At 42.7% G+C, this 21,813-nt stretch overlaps 1 protein-coding gene across 7 annotated transcripts in view; it reads left to right on the forward strand.

Annotated features, from left to right (window-relative positions):
* Positions 1 to 21,813, forward strand: part of DPP6 (dipeptidyl peptidase like 6) — a 506,474-nt gene that overhangs the window by 255,949 nt on the left and 228,712 nt on the right. The window contains exon 1 of one of the 7 annotated variants that reach the window (XR_014150084.1): positions 19,730 to 20,234. The exons of the other annotated variants lie outside the window; for them this stretch is intronic. The gene's annotated coding sequence lies outside the window, so the exon portion shown is untranslated. Of the gene's footprint in view, positions 1 to 19,729; positions 20,235 to 21,813 lie in introns of those variants that run through there. 7 annotated transcript variants of the gene reach the window in all.

A 21,813-nucleotide genomic window follows, 5' to 3' on the forward strand; every position in this document is an offset into this window, starting at 1 on the left:
TCCCCCTGAAGGTGAATTCAGTTTGACATACGTTGGACTCAATAATAATATAAAAACTTCCCTGCATCTGGAGGTCTCTCCCTCCCTCCTTCCTTTCAGCATCTACAAAGAGCCCGTGGTCCATGCACTGGGTGAATGGAAAACCATCCACTGCTACCATAACTAGAACGCTCATCTGTGCCTATACCTCATTAACAACTGTGTGTGCATTCTTAGGAAATTAATAAACTGCTCAGAACAATTTGCATCAATTATATGCAACTGACCAGTATCAATATGTGTAGAAAAATCTACAATGGAACATCTCAAATACAAGCATATCCATACACACTGGGGAGGATATTTATAACATTTTGGCTCCTAATTAAGGGGGGGGGGAACTAACTTTGATAACAGTAGTGGGATGAGTTGCCTAAGGCTGTGTGTAGAATGCAGCTTCCCTGTGGCTGATTTAGTGATGGCAGTACTAAAGCACAAGTAGGAGGAAAGGCACACTGAGAAAGAGATATCAACTAGAGTGATAGCTTAAAGTCATTTTTTTTTTCTTTACTCTGTCATCCATGCTAATCCTGCTTTGGGTTAACAGCAATTGGTGCAGTTCCCAATGTGATTTGCAAGTGTCAGGCATGCTGATTCACCATGCCTACTGCTCGGAAAAAACTCTTGTCAGGAAACATTCCAGAGACCCACTGGCAGCCCATCAGCCAGGAGGGCAAAGGGGCCAGGGCAGCTGAAAGATCTGGTGAATGCCTCCCCTTCAGCATTTGCAGAAAAACTGAAGGTCACATCTGCCAGCCCAGAATACATTTTCCTCTGGGCAATGGAGAATGTGAAAAAGGTTTGCTGATTATGCCGCAGCAGATAGTCAAGCAATTAGAACTGTTCGAAGTTGACAAGGCAACAGGTCCAGATGAATTACATCTCAAGAAGTGATGGTTGGAAAGCAGCAAGTGAAACTGAAATCCACTGGCAGAATTTTCTAATCACTCTCCAAGTACAAGGTTGCTCAGGAGCATTGGGAGGGAAACTGGCTGGGGAAGAAATAGGATAAATGTAGTCTCAATAGTTACTTAAGATACAAGATACAGTAAATTCTAGTCATTGAATGCCTGGCTGATCAACTGTAGGCAACAGTTCAGAAATAATTGGTCATGATTCATGCCAAGTTCATCTGATGATAATGATTATTAAGATAATAGAGGTTTACCCCGTTCTATTTTAATGGATTCCTGATTCACAGTAGGTGTGCTTAGCTTTGCTGGAGACTCACCCAACTTCACAGTGTTTCCTGCTTTATCATGCTTTCGTTCCATTTCTCACTTCTTGGCCCCAGTCACCATCACTCCTTGTTTGTATGCTCCAATGGGTCTTCTCTCTATCCTCTTTTTAAAAGTACCATGCATATGTGCTTCTTGAAGTAGCATTGGCCAGATGTGGACATGCTTGAATGTTGACCAGTGCTCCCAACATATCCACAAAGCCACTAAGTGAAACCACTGGGTTGACGACACCCAGTCTGCTCCATCTTCCATTATTGGGAAAACAGTGCTTACATTTCTGAAGCAATGCTTGGAAACAGTGCTTAAGTGAATGAAGGACAAGGAGCCAAGGTTGAATCTAGACAAGCCAGAAATTATGTTGCAGGGTTAGCTGGATGTTCTTGGGAAGAGGAAAAACAAAATAAAAAAATTCCTTCCAGTAGCACCTTAAAGACCAACTTGGTCTTTAAGGTGCTACTGGAAGGAATTTTTTAATTTTGTTTTGACTATGGCAGACCAACACGGCTACCTATCTGTAATTGGGAAGAGGAGTTGGTCTTGATGGGGCTATAGTGGCCACAATAGATTTGGTGCATGTTCTGGATGTGTCCTGGGGCTCCAATTTGCCCCTTGCTAGCAGCTAATGTTACAGCTAATGCTATATTCTGTTCTGGTGCTGAGGAAGAGGAGCGTGGGGCAAGGCAAACAAGGTTGGCTGTCACAGCACCAAGGACAGCTCCTAATGAGCAGCTCACTGTGATGAAGGTGAATGTGAACCAATACACATTTGTTATGTTCTGCCTCCTTTGCTGGATCATTAGAGGCCAGCTCTTTGGCCTAAAGATGAGCGAATCTCCTGCACTCCATGGCCATCCACCTGGTTTGCCCCCTACATTGCTGAACTGGGGAGGTGTAGAAGACACTCAGTTTCTTGAGTGTGGGGAAAGATGCCTGAAAAAGTTCTAGCTGTGGTTCAGTGTGCCTGCTGTTGTTCAGTAGGCTTTTGCCAGCCAGTCTTGAGTTCACCAGCAGTCAGTTCAGAGCCATGGATGTGTCTCAGTTCCTGAACAAACTGACTTGGTGTCCTGGACACTGCTGAACTTTGAAGGTCAGGATGAGCAGTAGGCTTGAAATAGTTCAGCAGGCATTTGCAGTGGACCCTCACAGGAGCAGCCCAAATATGTTATGTGTTGATGCTACCTCATAAAAGCCTCACATAAGTGAAGATAAAACACTCTTGTAGTGCCATCCTAACTCCCTCCCCCTTGCTTGTGAGGCATGGTGGCGAGACAAGGTGACCAGCATATCTGGAGCTTTGCTACTCATGGTGGCCATATAAGAAGGATGATAGGCCTTGACTCAAGCCCAATGCATCAACATCTATGAGACTGGCTCAGGATCCAGCCTATCCTGGGTTGGCTCAGCCTTGCCTCCCCCCACCCTTCGAATATTCTGTTTCAATGCTTTCCGCTGACCTCTGCTGGCAGAGATAGCTGCCAGTGGATGTGCTGCCCACACATTCAGTGGCCAGCAGAGCCCAGCTAAGCCAGAGGAGCTGAGCTGAGAGTCTTCTCTGGCTAATCCACCACCACCCACAGTATAGTGTGTGAAGGGGTTTGATTACCCTGCCCCATATATCCACACACACCCTTGGCTTCTGTTTTTTATATGAAACCTGCAATTCAGGACATCTAAGCAGTAAATCTCCTTCTCTGAAGTACAACTGGAATATTGTCCTTGTGATGTCCTCTGGTGACGGGAGGTTATTTCATGACACATGGCCTTTTTATTTTTGCAGGCAACAACAACATTTAATGTGTTTTTTCTTTGGTTGGGCTGTCAAAAAAGAACCTATGCTTTAAAAATACTGAACTGTTTAAAAAAATGGAACAAACCAAGCACTCTGCAGGAGAGTTGACACATCCAAGAGAGAGCATGGTGATTATGGCTCTCTGTGACACTTAGGGTACCCATAGTGAATGTGTATATATACATTTACCGTAACTATTTCACACAGCAATCCCTGTGATGGTTCTGCTTATCCTTCCATTGCCTTCAGATTCCTTCTTCCAGTTCATGAGGACTACAAGCATTTCCCTTTGAAGTGAAGGCTAAGCTTTGCAGAGGAGTGCTGTGTAGGTCAGGAATGGCTGGGAAATGCTGAAGGCTACATGTGGACAAGAGCTGATAACAGGCTCCTTGTTCCAGACCTTTCATTTACTGTAACTTGCACTGAATCAATTTGCCACTGAAATTAGTGGCATGAGAAATATGAAAAGTGATGAGGTAGGGTAACCTCATTGAAATTATCCGCATAAAAGAATCCATCTTGTCAGGTCAGGAAGCTAACTGTGGTGAAGAGCATCTTGAAAAATGACAAGGCACTCCATCACTGTGTATGACATGCATTGTGCTGGTTTCCCCACACACCTCTCCTCTGCATTATTGGCATCATAAAACAGTAGTTAGAAACTATGGCTCTCAGGATGGGATGTCAAGATCTCTTATGAATAGTTACCAGTAAAATGACAAGAGATCTAATTTGGTATGTTATACATAATGAGAAATTTAAAAGATGCCTGTTGCTGTGGGTGCAGTAACCAGAACACCTGCTGCTCAATTCTTAGAGACACCCTCTCTCACCTTATACAGGGCCAATTCCAAAATCGTATTGCACCAATGCAGAGAGTTGGTACAGGATGTGAGAATGGAACACCCTGAAAATCCCAGCAGCCATTTAAACATACACAAGTTCATAGGCCTTAAGCGGGCAGTGCTGGTTGTATATGCATTGTACACTATCAAAGAACATTGTGGAGATAGGTTTCAAAGTGCGCGTGCAATCATTGTCCATTGAGGTCTCAGAAGGAAGGGACTCAACAGGATATTTTTCAGTGATCATCAGGGGGCTGGGTTTAACTTATACATTATGCTAGAGTTCCGTACATTGTAGTGCAAAATTTGAATCTGGTGCATAATTTTAAGTTTTTTAAAAAATGAGTGTCCATATTCAGTCATGAGTAATATGAATGAACAGGTGGCATTTTGACGCTTGATACAACACTAGTAAAACAGCATGTGGAATATTAACCATATGTCAGGAGTGCTCTGATGGTGTTTCCTGCTTGGCAGGGGGTTGGACTCGATGGCCCTTGTGGTCTCTTCCAACTCTATGATTCTATGATTCTAACCAAATAAACAATGACTATAAGTTGCTAATAAGTTGAGCACAAAGCAATGAATGTTGCTGTGATCAAAATAAACTAGTTTTTAGGGATGCTTTTATTGAAGACAATGTTTACCTTGATCCAAACTGCCTTAAAGCAGTCCCTAGCTAATCTGTTCCACTGGTCAATCCTAGCCTATCTATGGTGTTGACAGTTTCTTTTAGATTTTTATTTGCTAACTACAGGCAAACCTACGTGCTTTGAGTTTTAGTGCAGCTTCAGTTTGGTGTGACGCTGGCCACTTTCAGGTTCTATGTCAGGTGATGTGGAGGAAGTGAGTGCTGCCAACAGAGGCTCACAGCTGAGCTGGCTAGAAGCTGCTCCATGCCCCACAATCTGTGTCATTTAGCATTTTGCTGCAGATCTTCCACCTCTTCTGCTCTGTTTCAAGCTGATTCCTTTAGAGCTGTCAGAAGTTGCTTGAAGGTACAAGAGCTGATAAGATTCTGCAGCAGGCTTTGGAATTAAGGTTGAATGCGTGCTTGAAATGCAAAGGAAAGATTTCTGGTAATGATTTCCAGAATATAGTCTTCTGTGTGAAATAAAAAGCAGTCCCCACTAGCCCTAATCTGGTCCTGGCTAAAGTGTGGCAATCTGTGCCTCCCAGCCTTAACCTTCCATCCTTACTGAAACAAGGCTTAATGAATTGTTCGTTTTTGTTTTGTTAATGAGGGCAGCAGTGAACACATCCATGATCAAAGTTTATAAAGTCATTAATGATGGGAATACTCTGAATCACTCAAAATACTACGGGTGGATTCAAACTGCTGCTTACTATGCAGTTGCCACTGGAAAGCTTGCCGTGTGATGGCTTCTGTGTGGACTCTCTGCAAAACACTGACAGAAAAGTAAACTGAGAAACACAGGGAGCGACAGAGGGTGGAGGGCATGGCAATGCTGTAGGAGCTCCAACCAACCTCATCTTCATATGCTTAGAGCTCCCACAGCTATCATCAGTAATTGTCCTACAATATATTATCATAATATTTAATTCAGCAGCTGTAATGTGTGAAATGTCAGTCTGTTCACTGTGTCATTTCTTAGTGTTGATGTACATGCATTCATTTTCATGCACACCTAGGGACCTAATGTTTCCAACCTCTCACTGTGAGAGGTGTAGGAACATAGAAAGTTGCCTTATACCAAGTCAGACTATTGTTGCATCTGGTTCAGGGCAGTACTGCATTAGTTGCACTGACTGACAGCAGCCCCACTTACGCTCTAATGGCTATGTATAATTTTTCATTTATGTCAGATGCCTTTGCACTGGCATCAACATGGTGCAGGTAGCTTCGTTGCCACATCCATAAAGCTGCTGCATTTACCTGAACCTTTTAAAGCTGTATTTTTTAAAGACAGGAAATGAAAAGGCACCTTTAAGTTGTAAAAAGGAAAACAATTGCTTATTGGGAGGGGGGAAGCTTAACATTGTTGTTTTGGCCAGGTGTCTTCTGTGAACCGCGGGAAAATGTGCTTAATTCTTTTAAACTACATTTAATTGCATTTCATGCTGTTTCTTCCCTTCTACCTGGAGGTGCTATGACTCAAAGTGCTTTCTCCCTTGTACCTTTGAAACTGAAAAGTGGACAGAAATATCCCACATGAAATATTTGTGTGCTATTCCGGTTGTGAAGCAGAGTTGCACATAACACAAAGCTACACTTGCAGTTTCCTGCCCAGCTTCTAGCGAAGGGTAGCTCAGTGGGTACAGCATGTAGGCTCTTAATCTGAGGGTTGTGGGTTTGAGCCTCACACCGGGCAAAAGAATCCTGTGTTGCAGGAGGTCGGACCAGGCAAACCACATGGTTCCTTCCAACTTTACAGTTCTACGATTCTTTGATTAAAAGTTTCTCTGGACTTTTAGGAGGGTCATGTGGTACAGCACTCAGAGATGTGTATGCGTAGGGTGTGCATGTCACGTGTTTTAATCTTTCCCCATGTCAAAACACCCCTGTCTTCACAAAGCTAGTCTGAAGAGGTGAGTTCTAGCCTATTCTAATCCCTGGCATGCTCGATTTCAATGTGCCCAGTTCCTGGAGGTGTCTGATCTGGCCATGCTGAGTTGCATCCCCCTTGGATTACTGTAACATGCTCTATGTGGGGCTGCCTTTGAAAAGTTGCTGACCAGAGCCAGTTACAAGAAGAGAAACAGTTAGCAGTTAGGAGCTGCTGAAAACTATAAAAGGAGAAGCTGGCATTTAAACTTGCCTACTTTCAAAATATCACAACAGCTGGGTAATACCATTATAAAACTCTCACTGTGGGTCCCTCCTGCTGTACCCACCCTTTCTCCTTCTGCTGGTTGACATTCCGAAACCTTTTGTGTCGTATTCATCAACTCTGTGACATTCAGTTACATTACCGTAGCCCCAAAATGCACAGAGTAACTCAGTGCAGAAAGTGGGCTGCTGCTGCTGCTGCTGCTGCTGCTGCTTCTTCTTCTTCTTCTTCTTCTTCTTCTTCTTCTTCTTCTTCTTCTTCTTCTTCTTCTTCTTCTTCTTTGCTAATTGTGGCTTTCTTAGAAGAACAACTTTAACAGGAGGGGGAGGAGAAGGGATTATATCCTAAACCTTGAGGCTTAGATTAGTAAATTCCACATTGACATCAGGGATTCCACTGCAGTAGGAACTCTAAGGCCAATACAAACATCTGGCACAATTGCCAAGCACCTGATCCGTAGCAGAAAATATCAATCAAGGGAAGAAAAGAAAATCATTGCTGCAGCACTTACCATTTCCGCCCCCTGCATTGTAAAGTGCCTTGCAATAGCTGATCTTGTTTATGCAATCGCATATGCACTATATGTAATTTCTCTTGTTAAGATCTAGCTTCCCATGCCATATATTCTGGCTGTGTTGAGCTAGAGGTTAATAAGAAGCATGATCCTTTATTGGCAGGGAAGTAGATTGGATAACGTCACTCCCCACAACCATCAAATTTGAGACACAATTTACAGGTTGTAGGGTAGGCAGAGAAAAGTGGGGAAGGGGAGGACAGCCCCCCCACCCCACCCCCAGTTAGAATGAAATTAAAGAATTATATTTAGGTTATAATACAAACTCCCAAGGTCTACAACATGATGATTATTGTACATAGTGCACTAGAAGAATAATTATGTTGACAATAGTCCCATGCTAATTCAAACTCTGTTGTATAGGGTCTTTTTATTATTTTATTTTTACATTTATTCCAAGAATGCTGTCATCGGTGATTCTTAACTGGCAAGAGCACAAAATGGTTCAATAAATGCAATAAACTCAGATTTAAGATACTGAATTTCTTAAGGGAGGCAAAAGTTTTAATTTCCATGTACGGTATGCTAAAGCCGAGGCTTGTTTAGAATGGGAATTAATAACTAGCAGCTGGATTACTCTTCCTAGAACATATTGAATGAGATAAGACATCACATCAAAAGAATATCAGATTGAGCACAGATGAGTTTATATTTCACAACTAATAACTCTAATGGATGTCTGCAATGAAATCGGACTGAAATGCCCAGATAAGTGTGAAACCAAAGTTTTTGTTCTTAGTAAACGATGCTGTAAATATTTTTATCTCAGCCTTTTCACTGCCCAAAATAGATATGGGTTTCAATTATGTGCTCTAACATTTTCATCATGGTATTTTCATTATAGAATCAGAGGCTTGGAGTCAGCTAAACTTTATCAAAGTCTCCTCCCCGCCTTCTCAGTTAAACATTGCTGTTAGGACCATGTATCCATCAGTCTGCCACAAATTTACACACACACGTACATTTCAGAGCACATCATGGTTCTCTCCCCAACTCTCCCCCTATGCACCTCCTAAATTTGTATGGGAGCAGGAAAGGGGGAAATTCCTGTTGCACAAGCATGCCAGTTGCACAAGTCGTGCCAGTTGTGCAATGTGATATACAGCACCACTAGTGAGGTACTATGCAAGACATTTGGTTCCTCGGGCTCATGGGAAGGCATTTGTGGAGGTCTTGGCTCCCACTCTTGCTGAACTTCTTGCTGAACTGTAAAATGTTTTATTTAGTTCTTTCTTGAGCATTTATTCGCTCAACAATGTTTTTGAACCATGTCCCTAGAATAGAATTTGACATAATCCCTTGTGGGATTTCCCCCCCTAATATGGTTTGACTGGGGTAAAAATAGCCTTCCCTTAAAAGGGGGGGGGCAAAGTGTCTCTTTGTTCATGGTCTCCAGGCATTTGAGACTACAATCATAAATGCACCAGCTAGGGAGTAACACTCACTACATATAGTAGGGCTACCTCTGAGTTGCTCTGAAAGTGAAGATGAAGCTTTCTCGATAAGATGTGGTGTGTATGTGCACTGCAAGAATCCATGCAAAAAATAGAACCTCATCATTATAAATAGGTTAGAAGTTTGAATCCACGCTCTTAAGTAGGTCACTTTCACTGGCCCTTTAAATATTGAAATAGTTCTTACAATGCTTGTACTTTACCACTAGGTGTCACTATGATGTTTTAGTTTGGTTCCTTTGCTCAGCTAGTGGTTGTTGTTTAGTCGGTTAGTCATGTCCGACTCTTCGTGACCCCATGGACCAGAGCACACCAGGCACTCCTGTCTTCCACTGCCTCCCGCAGTTTAGTCAAACTCATGTTGGTAGCTTCGAGAACACTATCCAACCATCTCGTCCCCTTCTCCTTGTGCCCTCCATCTTTCCCAACTTTCCCATCTTTTCCAGGGAGTCTTCTCTTCTCATGAGGTGGCCAAAGTATTGGAGCCTCAGCTTCAGGATCTGTCCTTCCAGTGAGCACTCAGGGCTCATTTCCTTCAGAATAGAGAGGTTTGATCTTCTTGCAGTTCATGGGACTCTCTTTTTTTAACTTTTTTTTTTCTCTTTATTAATTTTCATACACACATATGTACAGAAAATAAATTCTTCACGGAAAAAAAACAATAATAAGAACAACATAACTTAATTATAAGAAAGAAAGAAAAAAAGACAAACATGTAAGTTATTGACTTCCCTCCACCTCAGTTTTGAGTTATGTAATACATTTTTCCCCGCAGTTTTTCTTTAAAACTTTTGTATGTTGAAGGGTTATATTAAGCCTACTGTGATCTTTGGATTTTTTAAATCTACTGCAATATAGGTTATGAATTTATTCCATTCTTTAATAAACTTTGTTTCTTTTGCCAATTCTGAATATTCAAATAATTTACTTTGCCAATCTCTTACTGTTGGGATATTGGTTGATTTCCAATTTTGGGCGATTAAAATTCTAGCAGCTGTTGTTGCGTACTGGAATAAGGTCTGCTCCTCTTTCTTAATTTCATTACCAATCATTCCCAGAAAAAAATTTTCAGGTTTTTTAACAAAAGTATATTTAAACTTTTTTTTTTAGTTCATTATAAATGAGCTCCCAGAAGTTCTCGATTTTTTCACAAGTCCACCACATGGGACTCTCAAGAGTCTCCTCCACCACCATAATTCAAAAGCATCAATTCTTCGGCGATCAGCCTTCTTTATGGTCCAGCTTTCACTTCCATACATCACTACTGGGAAAACCATAGCTTGAACTATACGAACCTTTGTTGGCAAGGTGATGTCTCTGCTTTTTAAGATGCTTGTCATTGCTTTTCTCCCATGAAGCAGGCGTCTTTTAATTTTGTGGCTGTTGTCGCCATCTGCAGTGATCATGGAGCCCAAAATCTCTCACTGCCTCCATTTCTTCCCCTTCTATTTGCCAGGAGGTATGGGATCAGTGGCCATGATCTTCGTACCTAGTGCCAAAAGCACTAAGGAATACAATCAAACCTTGGTCGTTGAACGTAATTTGTTTCGGAAGCCCATTCAGCTTCCGAAATGTTTGACAATGAAGGTGTGGCTTCCAATTGGTTGCAGGAGCTTCCTGCACTGAAGCGGAAGCTGCATCAGACAGTTCTGCTTCTGAAAAACGTTAGAAAACCGGAGCATGTACTTCCAGGTTTTTGGCAATTGGGAGCTGAAATGTTCCAAAACAGAGGCGTTCAGGAGCCGAGGTTTGACTGTACCACTGGTCAGTAGGTGCCTCCACACCCGTTAATGGGTTGCAAAGGTAAGGAGGCATTTTTGTGCCCCTAAAGTGGGGAGGGGACTTGTACATCCCTTCATTTGAGTGTCAGGAAGGGCAAAAACTGAGAGAAAGAGTGCTCCTCACCAATTCTCCAAAGGCCCCAGAATGTTTTTCCATGCCAGTTTTTCTCTTCCCCCAAATGCCAAAAATGCTACGATGGAGCCATCCATGAAAAACATCTGTCATTCATGTTCTCTGGTAGAGTGGAAACATTCTAACTCCAGTGCACAGTTCAGTAATCAGTATAACACCTTTATTAGAGCCTGCTAATACTCAGTGCTGGCTTTCATCTTACTGCCATTCTGTCTTTATCCCAAGAGCCTTTGGTACAATCCAGAATTGGCTTTGCAGGTAGCAGGTTCTCACCTAACAAAGTCTATGTTATGCCTCCTGTTCTCCACCTTGTTATAAGCTGCAGGCTGCAGAGCTTTGTCATGGCCAGAAATATAATATTCCCTCACCATTTTTTAAACGCAACATGTGTCCTGGAAAAGACAGGTGGGGAATTGGAAAGGTGGCTCATCAGGAATGCATGGATCCATCCATTTCCAGTCTGTGCAGTTTTTCTACGTGTTAATTCATTACACTCCATTTAAATATTAATATGTAGGATTGGGTTTTTTAAAAAGAAAATCAGATGAAAACTTACAATTGTATATTTTTGAACTTTTTCTATAACAAAATATAAATTTCTCTCAAAATACGCATTTCTTAAAATTCCATCCCAAATAAATGCATTTTGATATGGTTCAGGAACCAAAAACCGCATTGAAAATTTGGAGAAGTTTTCAGAATAAGGTCATAACAACATCCTGGCTCTCACAATTTGATCCAGGAGGTGAAATACAGGTCAGCTTGCACAAGAATTCACAGAAATCATATTCCTGAAGCATCACTACCTTTTGGTCATAATAAAGGCATTATATGACAATTACCCTTTGAATTCTCCCCCCTGCAGTTTGTATGGCTGCCAGTGAATTTGTAAGATGCCTCAGAAGTCTCCCTAGCATAAATATGCAAGCCACAACTAGACTCCTGTTGTGTTACAGCTGTCAAGGTCATACCAGCTGGAACAGACACAGGAAGCCGAGAGGAAGCTGCCAGCTTGGTCTAAGCTACCAGCATCGGAAATAGTGCATGCCAAGTGCATATGGTAGTTCTGTATGGGGGCATCTGTGCATTTTACACTGAAGTGCTGAAAAGGATTGTGTTTAAGACACAAATTCTAAATAAATATGTTTGGATGTGTGGAGATTTCATATGGTATGTTCTGTTAACCTTCCTCTTTCCCAAGCGAAGGTTCCAGTAAGCCCTAGACACCAGAGGGATGCATGCATCAGGTGGGTCGTAAAGCTGGGGGGCTTCTGGGAGAAAAAAAAATGTGAGAAATAAATGGCTACCTGTCTTCTACATTATGCATTTGCAGAGGCTTCTTCCTGAAGGAAGTGGAATTGTTGTGACTCAGTTGATCTTGGCTGTGCTAGTGGTCCAGCTAATCAAAATCCCCGAGGTCAAATTTTGCGTGAACATTTATATGTGCTGTAATGAACTTAATGGAATATTAATGAGAACATGTATTAACACATCATTTATTTAGTGCTAACTTCTTGCCAAGGTGCTTTGCAGAACACTCCAATTTGCATATGGTCCCTGCCCACTGGAGTTGCAAATGTGGTCACAGAGGGGAAGAAATGGAGAGGACTAAGAGAGATAAAGGATGAGGGAGAAACAGGTAGAGGAGCTGTAGCAGAGAGCACTGGGATGAGTGAATTAATCATGGTGTGGGAAACGCTTTGCAAAAGCAGTGGATATTGAAAGGCTTAAAGAAACAGGGGTGTAAATACAGTTCTGTGTACTGGAGTGAAGAGCACTGAAGAAGGCAAGGAGTCAGGAATGTAAGAAGTAAACAAAGGTGTTATCAGATTTAATCTCTGAACCAGAGAGGGCTTGATTCCTTCCCCTGCCCTATTATACTGAATCAAGGTATTTCAGAAGCAGAACCAGGCAGAATAATGAATGCGTATGAAGGGGCAAGGCTAATGCAAGATAAACCTCATTAACACACTTCATTAAATCGTGCTGCATTTCTCTTCCTTTAGAGCACAATATACTTACTTAATGGAAACAAAAGCCCTTAAAAATAGCCACACATGTTAAAGGATGGGTATGACTTTGTGAGTCTGGATAAATGTTTATTAGATGTCTGCTCCACCAGCATGAGTAAGATTTATAGGCTGGCAAGCTGAGTGGGAGGTAGCAGCTAGGTAATAGCTATAAATACTTGCTGCCTTTCTCAGGCGTGAAGATGTGTGTGCACTAAGCTTAACACAAAGTATTCCAGGCTTTCTGTTGCTTCCACATGTTATTACTGTAATATTTTTTTATCTGTAAGGTATTATTTCTCAAACGGTGCAGTGGGTCACCATTGGGGATGAGTAATACATGGGGTTATTTGGCAGGGAGGATACAAACATTCAAAGAAAGATAGGATCTCGAATCAAATGGATGAAGGCTCCCTCCTCTCAGCAACCAAAGACAAACGAATGACTGTCCCCTAGCAGCAGATTCTCATTGATTCACACTGTACTTGCGATAGTGACACTTGTCCTGTCATCCCAATCTGATTTTCAAGAGGGTTCCTTTATACAATGATACATTCCTGTGTGTTGTTTTAGTTGGCCTGTTATGCCATGTCCTGTTATGCCATTTTTCTAATTCCATTGTTGGATTCGTGACCCAGTCCACAGATCTGTAAACAAAGCTGCATGCACTGAACCACATGCAAGGATTTCAACCTGCTCACCTATGGAAGTGATGAATGGGCCCTGTCAGGAGTTCAGCCTACACTCGAGTAGGACCCTGGCAGAGACACATGCCTGACTGGCGTGTTCTCTCCCTCCTGGTCAATTGTTCAGGAGCTTCATAAGCTTTCTTTAGCTCGAACATCACAGCAACTGATGCCAACCGACACCGGTACACTTAGGGATCCACAGAGTTTGCGCACCTTGCATGACAGACCTCGGTAACTCAGCATTTTGGCTAATCTACTTTATTTACATATAAACACACACAGAGCACTGCAACGTGGCTCCCTCTCTCTCTAGTATCAGACAGCAAAGAGAAAAAGGACAAAGGACAATAGTCCTACTTCACGGAACACAGTAACACAAACATACTGTCTCCATCACTTCCCACTCTGTGGAATCAAAACATATAACGTCATGTGAAAGACAAAAATCCCATGACTGCAATCATGGATCAGGAATTCTAACAGGCCTCCCCAAGACGTAAGCTTAGGAGTGGGTGGAGCACCCAAGTCTTCAGAATACGGGAGATCTGCTGGATCAGGCCAAAGGCCCCTCTAGTCCATTATCCTGTTTTCACTGTGGCCAGTCAGATGCCTCTAGGGAAAGCCTGCAAGCAGGGCATGAGTGCAATAGCCCCCTCCCAGCCGCTGGTATTCAGAGATATAGTGCCTTCAATACTGGAGGCGCTTCATGCCTATCATAACTAGTAGTCATATGAATTTATCTAAAAAGCAAACCTTGCCATGGAGCAGTAAATCATCAGGAGGAGGAGAGGTGAAGAAATAGCTGTGAGTGGAGGGGGCCCCTCTTCCCATCCTTTGGACCCCCTGGGAAACTCAAATGTGCTGTACCTGGAACTGAGTGTGGAGGGTGCAGCTGAATGGGACATAGCTGTGGGCAGCCTGGGGAAGTACAATCTACCCCGGGCTCGCCCGTAAAAGACAGATCTCGAGAGAGAGGCTAAGGTGATGTCTACTGCTTCTAGGACCTCTTCTCGTTGTGAGACTTTTGTGGATGAGCTGAGAGTTTGTTTAGACCCGGAATGAAAACCCGGAGACTGAGAGGGAGGGTGTGTCAAAGGAAAATAAACTGATATGTGTGTGTAACTTTGTATTAATGCAGCACTTTTATATGTGTGTATTTTGTAATATTTTGTAAAGTTGTCTGTACACCACTTAAGTTTTTTTGTACACCCTTTAGAGATATTTTTAATATATTAAGCAGTACAGAAATTAACTAATCAATCAATCAATAACCCACCAGTTGCTGGTCATCACCACATCTTGTAGTAATGACTTCCATAGTTTATGTGCTATGTCAAGAAGTACTTCCTACTGTCTGTACTGAGTCTTCCAAAATTCAGCTTTATTAGATGGCTGAATGTTCTAGTACTATGAGAGAGGGGGAAAACCTTCTCTAGCCACAGCATGAATAATTTTATACACTTCTGTTATGTCCCCTCTTATTCACCCCTTTTATGCACCATGAAACATGGTCAACATTTTCATTGAGCTATCCACCGTGATCCCAATATCTCTTTCCACTTCAGCTCCAATCATTGTATATGTGGATTTATGATTGATTTATGTCTTGTTCATGTGCTTCACTCTCCATTTGAATCCCATTGAATCCCATTTGGTATTTCAACGCCTATTTACTTTGGAGACATATCCTGATGGCTCTTTTTTGTTTTTACTGAAGTGTCATCAGCAAACCTGACTGCTTGTTGCTCACCCTTAACTCCAGTTCATTTATGAATAAGTTAAAAAGGTGCAGCTCTGATATATAGAACCTATTTCTTATGTCTATCCATTGTGAGACGTGTTCGTTTATTTATGCTTCCTGCTCTTTAACAGTTTGCTGAACTATGAGAGTATCTGTCCTCTTATCCCATGTATTCTCAGTTTATTCATGAGCCTTTGAGAAGTACTGCAATAATGCCATTCCAGTCTTAGAAAAGTGCAGGGCTTAGCATTGTATGTTCTCAAAAGCAGAACGATTTCTCCCCCTTATTATTGTTTTCTTCAGAGAAGGAGCTAAATGAAAATGTTGCTGTGGAACAAATGGAAAGCTGAAAGAATATACGGGAAAACAATCATGGAATTGTTTGCCTCTCTCCTACCTCCACCATGACGCAGAAATCATTTTGCACACTGAATAGCGGTAACTGTAAGACCTAACTTACAATAGGAGCCTCACTGTTACAGTATAAAGCACTTCATGGGGCTCCAAGTCCCAAATCACAGTGCCAGTTAAGGAACGGCCTTTTGTTTCAAAAGTTTTCTATGGCTTCGTTCGGCTTTACAAATAGGTCCATGAAAGCAGCTAGCCCCCCCAAAGTGGTTCCTGGCCTCTATACTGACATTTCCAATTGTGGTATGTGGTACATGGAACAGCCAGGATAATCCACTTTCTTGCGCAGAAGTAACGCTTTCTAGAACTAGCAGAGATTTCTAGATTGGTGAATGGCAGTAAGGTAAATGAACAGGATCAAATGCTTTGCTCTGCATTTGGGAATTTCAAACGTGTGTTTTAATAGCCACATAGTACCTTGCCTTCAAAATAATCAAATTGGTCATACAGTGGAACCTCGGGTTACATACGCTTCAGGTTACATACGCTTCAGGTTACAGACTCCGCTAACCCAGAAATAGTGCTTCAGGTTAAGAACTTTGCTTCAGGATGAGAACAGAAATCGTGCTCCGGTGGCGCAGCGGCAGCGGGAGGCCCCATTAGCTAAAGTGGTGCTTCAGGTTAAGAACAGTTTCAGGTTAAGTACGTACCTCCAGAACAAATTAAGTACTTAACCTGAGGTACCACTGTACTTTTTTAAAAAAAATATGAAATGCTCAGAATTCAAATTTTGGGACTACACAAAGCAGTACTGCTTTGTATGCAGAATGTCCTTGGTTCCACCTCTGGCATCTCTAGGTAGGGCTAAGAGAGTTACCTGCCTGAAACCCTGGAGAGTCACTGCTTGTCAACAATACTGGAGCAATCTGGCTTTTGGTATAAGGCAGCTTCCCATGTTCCTACTGTATAAAGCAGTACTGCTTTTCTGTTTAAGCTTCACCCTCCTAGTGATATTAAATACAGGCTAAGCTATGCAAACACCTTTCTACCTGTTACCACTCCAACCCTCCATTCAGATCTCACTGTGCGGGTCACACCATGAGGTGGCTAAAGCTGTCACTTCATAGTGGGTAGGATGTCATGATGTTAGACTACCATCTGCTTTGAAATATAGGCATTCCATTCCTCTGGAATCGCACCTATTTAGTGAGTGCAGTGCTCACCCCCCCACACACACACACTTGTTGCACATTGTGTCTGCTTAATGTGTTCCTAATATTGGAGCTTATCTTCTAAAATTCCTTATTTACCACTCAGTGTTATTGGGAGTTGACTATGTGGAACCCTCTAAATATAATAACACACATGCACACACATGTATAAGCTAAGGGCTGTATTAGTCAAATGTTAATGGTGGCAGGTCTGTCACATGTCTCTCTGATGAATACAATGAGTGCGTGTATTAATCCCTAAATATATATAGGCCTCAACCACATTGCCATTTCTGGAATTGTGTTTGGGTTATTTATTTAAAATATGTATAGCCCACTCTTCATTGCCCAGAAGGCATCCCAGAGTGGGTTAAGAACCAAGCTGTTTGGGATTTATTCTTATTAGAATGAGATTTAGTTGATATCATGTAAATATCCCCTCTCCCCGCCCCCAATATAATTTTGAATGCAAGACTAACAGCGTTGATTAATACTTCAAAGAAATGCGTAGCTATGGCGCTAGTGCCAGGAGTTGGCATAACTGGACAACCTACTGAAACCCACACCTTTGCAGACAGTTCACTGCCAAGAGTACCCTATAGATCCATTGCCACTTGCTCACTCCCCCTGCCCACCCTTCCTTTTCCTTGGTTTCTGGAAAGCTCAATAGCAGAAGAAGCAGAAATAACTGCTGCCTACTCACTTGCCAGCTTCCTTCCGGGCAAGCAAGCAGGCACTGTTAGTGAGGAGAAGCTGATGGCAAAGGATCTCCTAAACCTAGAGCCCATGTCCACTTTCTAGAATTTATTTGCATCTACACAAAAGTGAGATTCTGGAGTAAAGGAAGGCCGGTATGTACTTTATTTAAGCCGACGTGGCACTGAACAGAGTAACCAGCACAAAGTGCTCATGACAACTTTGTTGAAGCATTGCACCCAGTGCATGGACGTCCAGTAGGCTTAGAGGTGAGAAGGACATTACCTGTTGGCTTATAGGCTTCACAGACTAGAGTTTGATGCATACTCAAAAATAAGAACAAGCAAGCATAGGCAATGGGTGCAGAAAAGTATCATTGTTGGCATCCATCTGTCTTGAGAGAGAATGGAGTGTGCCTCCAGGGACAACGTCAAACCACTGAGTTAGCAGCACTAAAGTGACCTCTGTGGGCCACAAGTATGGAGGTCTTGAGCTGCCCAGATGACAAGATCCCCCTCTCAGCCTCACTGATATGGTCCAAAGGAAAGCAGACCAATATGTCTGGCACTAGCTTGGCTATGGGAGATGCTGGAAGGAGGTGTACAAGGTGCCACCCAACCGTCTTAGGGACTCTACTCCTGGTTTGTGTAGGGTTTGCTTCTTTGACTTTTCTTCTCCTGAGTATATCTCAGAAGGCAGTGGAGGTTTAGGAGTTTTTCTTATAGCTGGAAGGAGTTTTCCTTCATGCTGGCTGGAGCTTTAAGCCATCCATCCCCCTGGCTTTAAACCATCCATATTGAGCTCAGTTTCAATTCTCCAGCTGGTGGTACAGAAGCCCCAGAGGCCAGTACCTCTTGCAACAACTCTGAGCTTGAGGCCAGGGTCATGACAGTTAGAGATGCAGGTACTGACTGACTACAAAACAGTGGTTTGTGTCAATCCTGTGATGCTGTCCAGTTTCTTTTGTGCACTCAACCACCACGCCAGTCCAACAACCATAGCATAGTCTTCACAATTCAGTCTCCACTTCCACCCCTCACACTGTAACTCACACTGCCTTTTACCTGGAAAAAAATCTGCAGAAATTGCTGGTGTCTCCTTCCAGTCAGCTAACATCACTTATCTGATGGGGGACACCACTGCTGATGCTCTGCCCCCGGAAGCTACCATGTTGTACATGGCAGAAAAGGGAGTGTCAGAAGGTTACCTTAGACAGGGTGCAGTGTTCCTTTTCCTTGCACTATAATTCCAAAGTGGTGTTGCAAGAATGTGCATCTTTCCTGGAAATGAATTGCAAGTGCACAATAATCATGAGCCACTCTAAAAAAAAGAAGAAGAAAAAAAGGTCTTCCACCCACCCCCCCAAAAAAAAACATTTGTATTTGGCCCTCGCTAGCAAATTTACAGTTCTAGCTAAGGAGGACAGGGTGGAATTTGCCAGACCTAATAATTATAGCTACTGTATTCAGTTCAAGCTGCATATGACACTCAGTTGTGTGGTTCTTTACATTATGTGTTTAATAAAATTAAAGTGTTTGAGAACCAGAAGATAAGTGAGAGGAAAGAAGATGTGTAACTTTCCCCCCTCTTGTCATTTGTCATTGATTCTGGTCCTGGACCTTGGCTTTAATTAAGTTCTGGGAGACTTCCTTTACCCATCTCCCCTTTTTTGGAATAGCAATGAAATAGAAGTGTGGATATTATTTGGGCACTTCCAATGCATGCTTATTGGTTTCATGGAGATTCTTCTCTCTACTAATTGCCATGAATACAAAATAGTACATAGCAGTTCTGTTTTTATTAATCCAAAGTAAATTGGCTTAACTTTATGTACATGACTGTTTTGAAAGGGAGAACTTGTTCTGTTGCTATTTTTACAAAAAAAATCTTTAAGAAGTTAGATAGGGTCCCCCCCCCCTTGTTGCTTTTCTGATTAATCATCCTGTGCTGTGCATGGTACAGTAGTGCACCCAGTGGTCCACAACGCATGTAACGCTTACCACAAGGAAGTCATTGACATTGGCATTGCTACTGTGTGAGTGACCCCTGTGGGGAACTGTAACATGTGCTCTGACTAGTGGCAAGGTGAAAACAGCTGGGTGCGCACAAACAGATCACTCCATGGGGAATACTCCATGTGGCTTCTTTAAAAGGAGCCACAGCACAGCTGCTTGTTCTGTGTGATCAGGCTTGAGAGTCAGTGAGCGTAATAATGGGGCAGCTCATCTGAGGTGCCTGCTCAGCATTTGTCCCTATTGATTCCTTATTGCAAATGCCGGGAGTTTAAATTGGCTGCTGGAGCTATCCCCTGCACATTTCTGCTACAATGCTAACCGTGAGCATGCGCAGCACCAGTCCTCAACTGGCTGGGGGGGGGGGGAGTACCACATCGCGGTCTTCTAGCTCCGAGCTGCCAGTTCCTGGTTGCCAAGCAGTTATTGTTTCTGTGACGATTGCGGAGGCTGTTGCTAATTGAAGAAGCCTTCTCAGCATCCTCCTTTCTCCTCTTTCGCTCTCCTCATTTAAATTTTAGAGGCAGAAAGAACAGAGGAAGAGAGAAGGGGGTAGAGATTAAGGGTGGTATATATTTTGGCGGTATTAAATTTTTAATTGGGAAGGAGAAGAGAGCCGCTCTCTCAGCTGGTGATTAAGTGATGGGCTAGTTACTCATCTGTATTCCTTTAGCTTTTGTGACTCGAAACACTTGCACAGTTGAACGCACACACGCACACACATTCTCTTTCTCTCTTTCTCATGCACGCACACTCAAGCAACCACATACACACAGACCTGTGAAATCCTGTTTGCCACTGCAGTGGGCACAAGTAGGTGAACATGACAACAGCTAAGGAGCAAAGTGCTTCAGGGAAATCAGTCCAGCAACAAGAACAGGTAATGCTGTTGACTTTCTTTTGAGCAGCGTAGAGATTTGTATGCCTCTTGGTTTGTTTGCTTGCTTGCTAGCTTTTCATTTATGGTAGAGGGTGACTAGTGTTTCTATACAAGTCATCAAGCCAGTGCTGTTTTCTACTTATTCTGTTATGTGCCTATTCTCTATAAATACATGTGTGTGTGTGTGTGTGTGTGTGTATTAATATGATGTCTCTAGCCCCATGTTATGTGTAGAGCAGGAGCATTTTGTGCAGGACCTTACTGGGTATTTTGTGTTTGACTGTGCACTGCCAGGCGGGACAAAGGGTGGCGAGAAGGTCTCTTCCTGTTAGAATCAACCCAGTTCTGCATCTGCAGCTTGCTAACAAGGGTAGACATCCTAACTACTTTATTTCTCCTTTCCCCAAGTTGTGCCTGGACTAACGAAAGCAGATTTTCCATGTATTCCTTGTACCTGTAAAACCACCACCTAGCATTGTTGTTTCTGTTCAAGAATGAAGTGTGAGCAACTATAGAGATACCCTGTTTCAATCATGGTCCAAATTTAATTAAGCTTTTCTTAATGGGAAATCACAGACTATTTAAGCCATCCTGAACACCTACCTCATTCTATATTTGTCTTCATATACTTAGCAGGGCTGCCACATCCCCACTCCCTGGCTTCTCATGTATAGAGATACAGCAACCCTGACACACTGGAATTTAGCAGGTGAAGCTTCTCCTTCCCTCCCTTTGCTATTTAGCTTCATGCCAGCTGTTTAATTTGTGTGCGCCTGGGCCGTTGTTAAATGCACAGGAGAAAGGCCAGTTGAAGAAGAAGAAGAAGAAGAAGAAGAAGAAGAAGAAGAAGAAGTCGTCAGACCTAAGAATCGCCTCCATATACTTGTACCAGCAGATGGATGATTGTTTTTTCTGGTCCAGTTCATAAAATGAGTATTTCTCAGCTTGACTTCTTGACTCAATTGAAACAACTTTCACTGCTGGTAAAGCAACAGCCACTTCATTGGTCCTGAGTAATAGACAAGGATAAGGATAGCTGACATATAGGAAAAGACACCTGAGATGCAGCTGAATGTTGCAAACATTTCAGAGGGGGCTTCTGTACAGAAGCAGAACAGAGTAGAGTTTCCTCTCCTCCCCCAATAAGCCCTGCCATCCCTCACTGTGTTCACATGTAGCACAGTCTCCACTGGAAACTGAAGGATTAACCCATCTGTTCCAGGTTTCACATTCTTACATTTTCACTGACCGTGTTCAGATGTAAGGCATAAACCATGGTTTAGCACCAAGATGGTGGAACCTGCAGCCTTCCAGACGTTCTTGGACTTCCATGAGCCTAGTCCACCCTCCCAAGATTTTGCATGCTCCCCCTACCCTCTCCTGTGTAGCTGCAAAGGGATCAGAAGCGTCCATTTCCATTTTAGGTTAACCACAGTTTGACCTGTCATCCAAAGTCTGAACTGTGGTTATCTTTAACTACGGTTTGTTGAAATAAGCCAGCTTCAGAAACTGTGGCTTGAAGCTGGCTTGCTTCAATTAATCAGCATTGAGATTAAGCCACACTTTGTCTGGGTTCACA

The sequence above is a fragment of the Podarcis erhardii genome (assembly GCF_964252035.2).
Source record: "Podarcis erhardii genome assembly, chromosome: 12".
Lineage (NCBI taxonomy): Eukaryota > Metazoa > Chordata > Lepidosauria > Squamata > Lacertidae > Podarcis > Podarcis erhardii.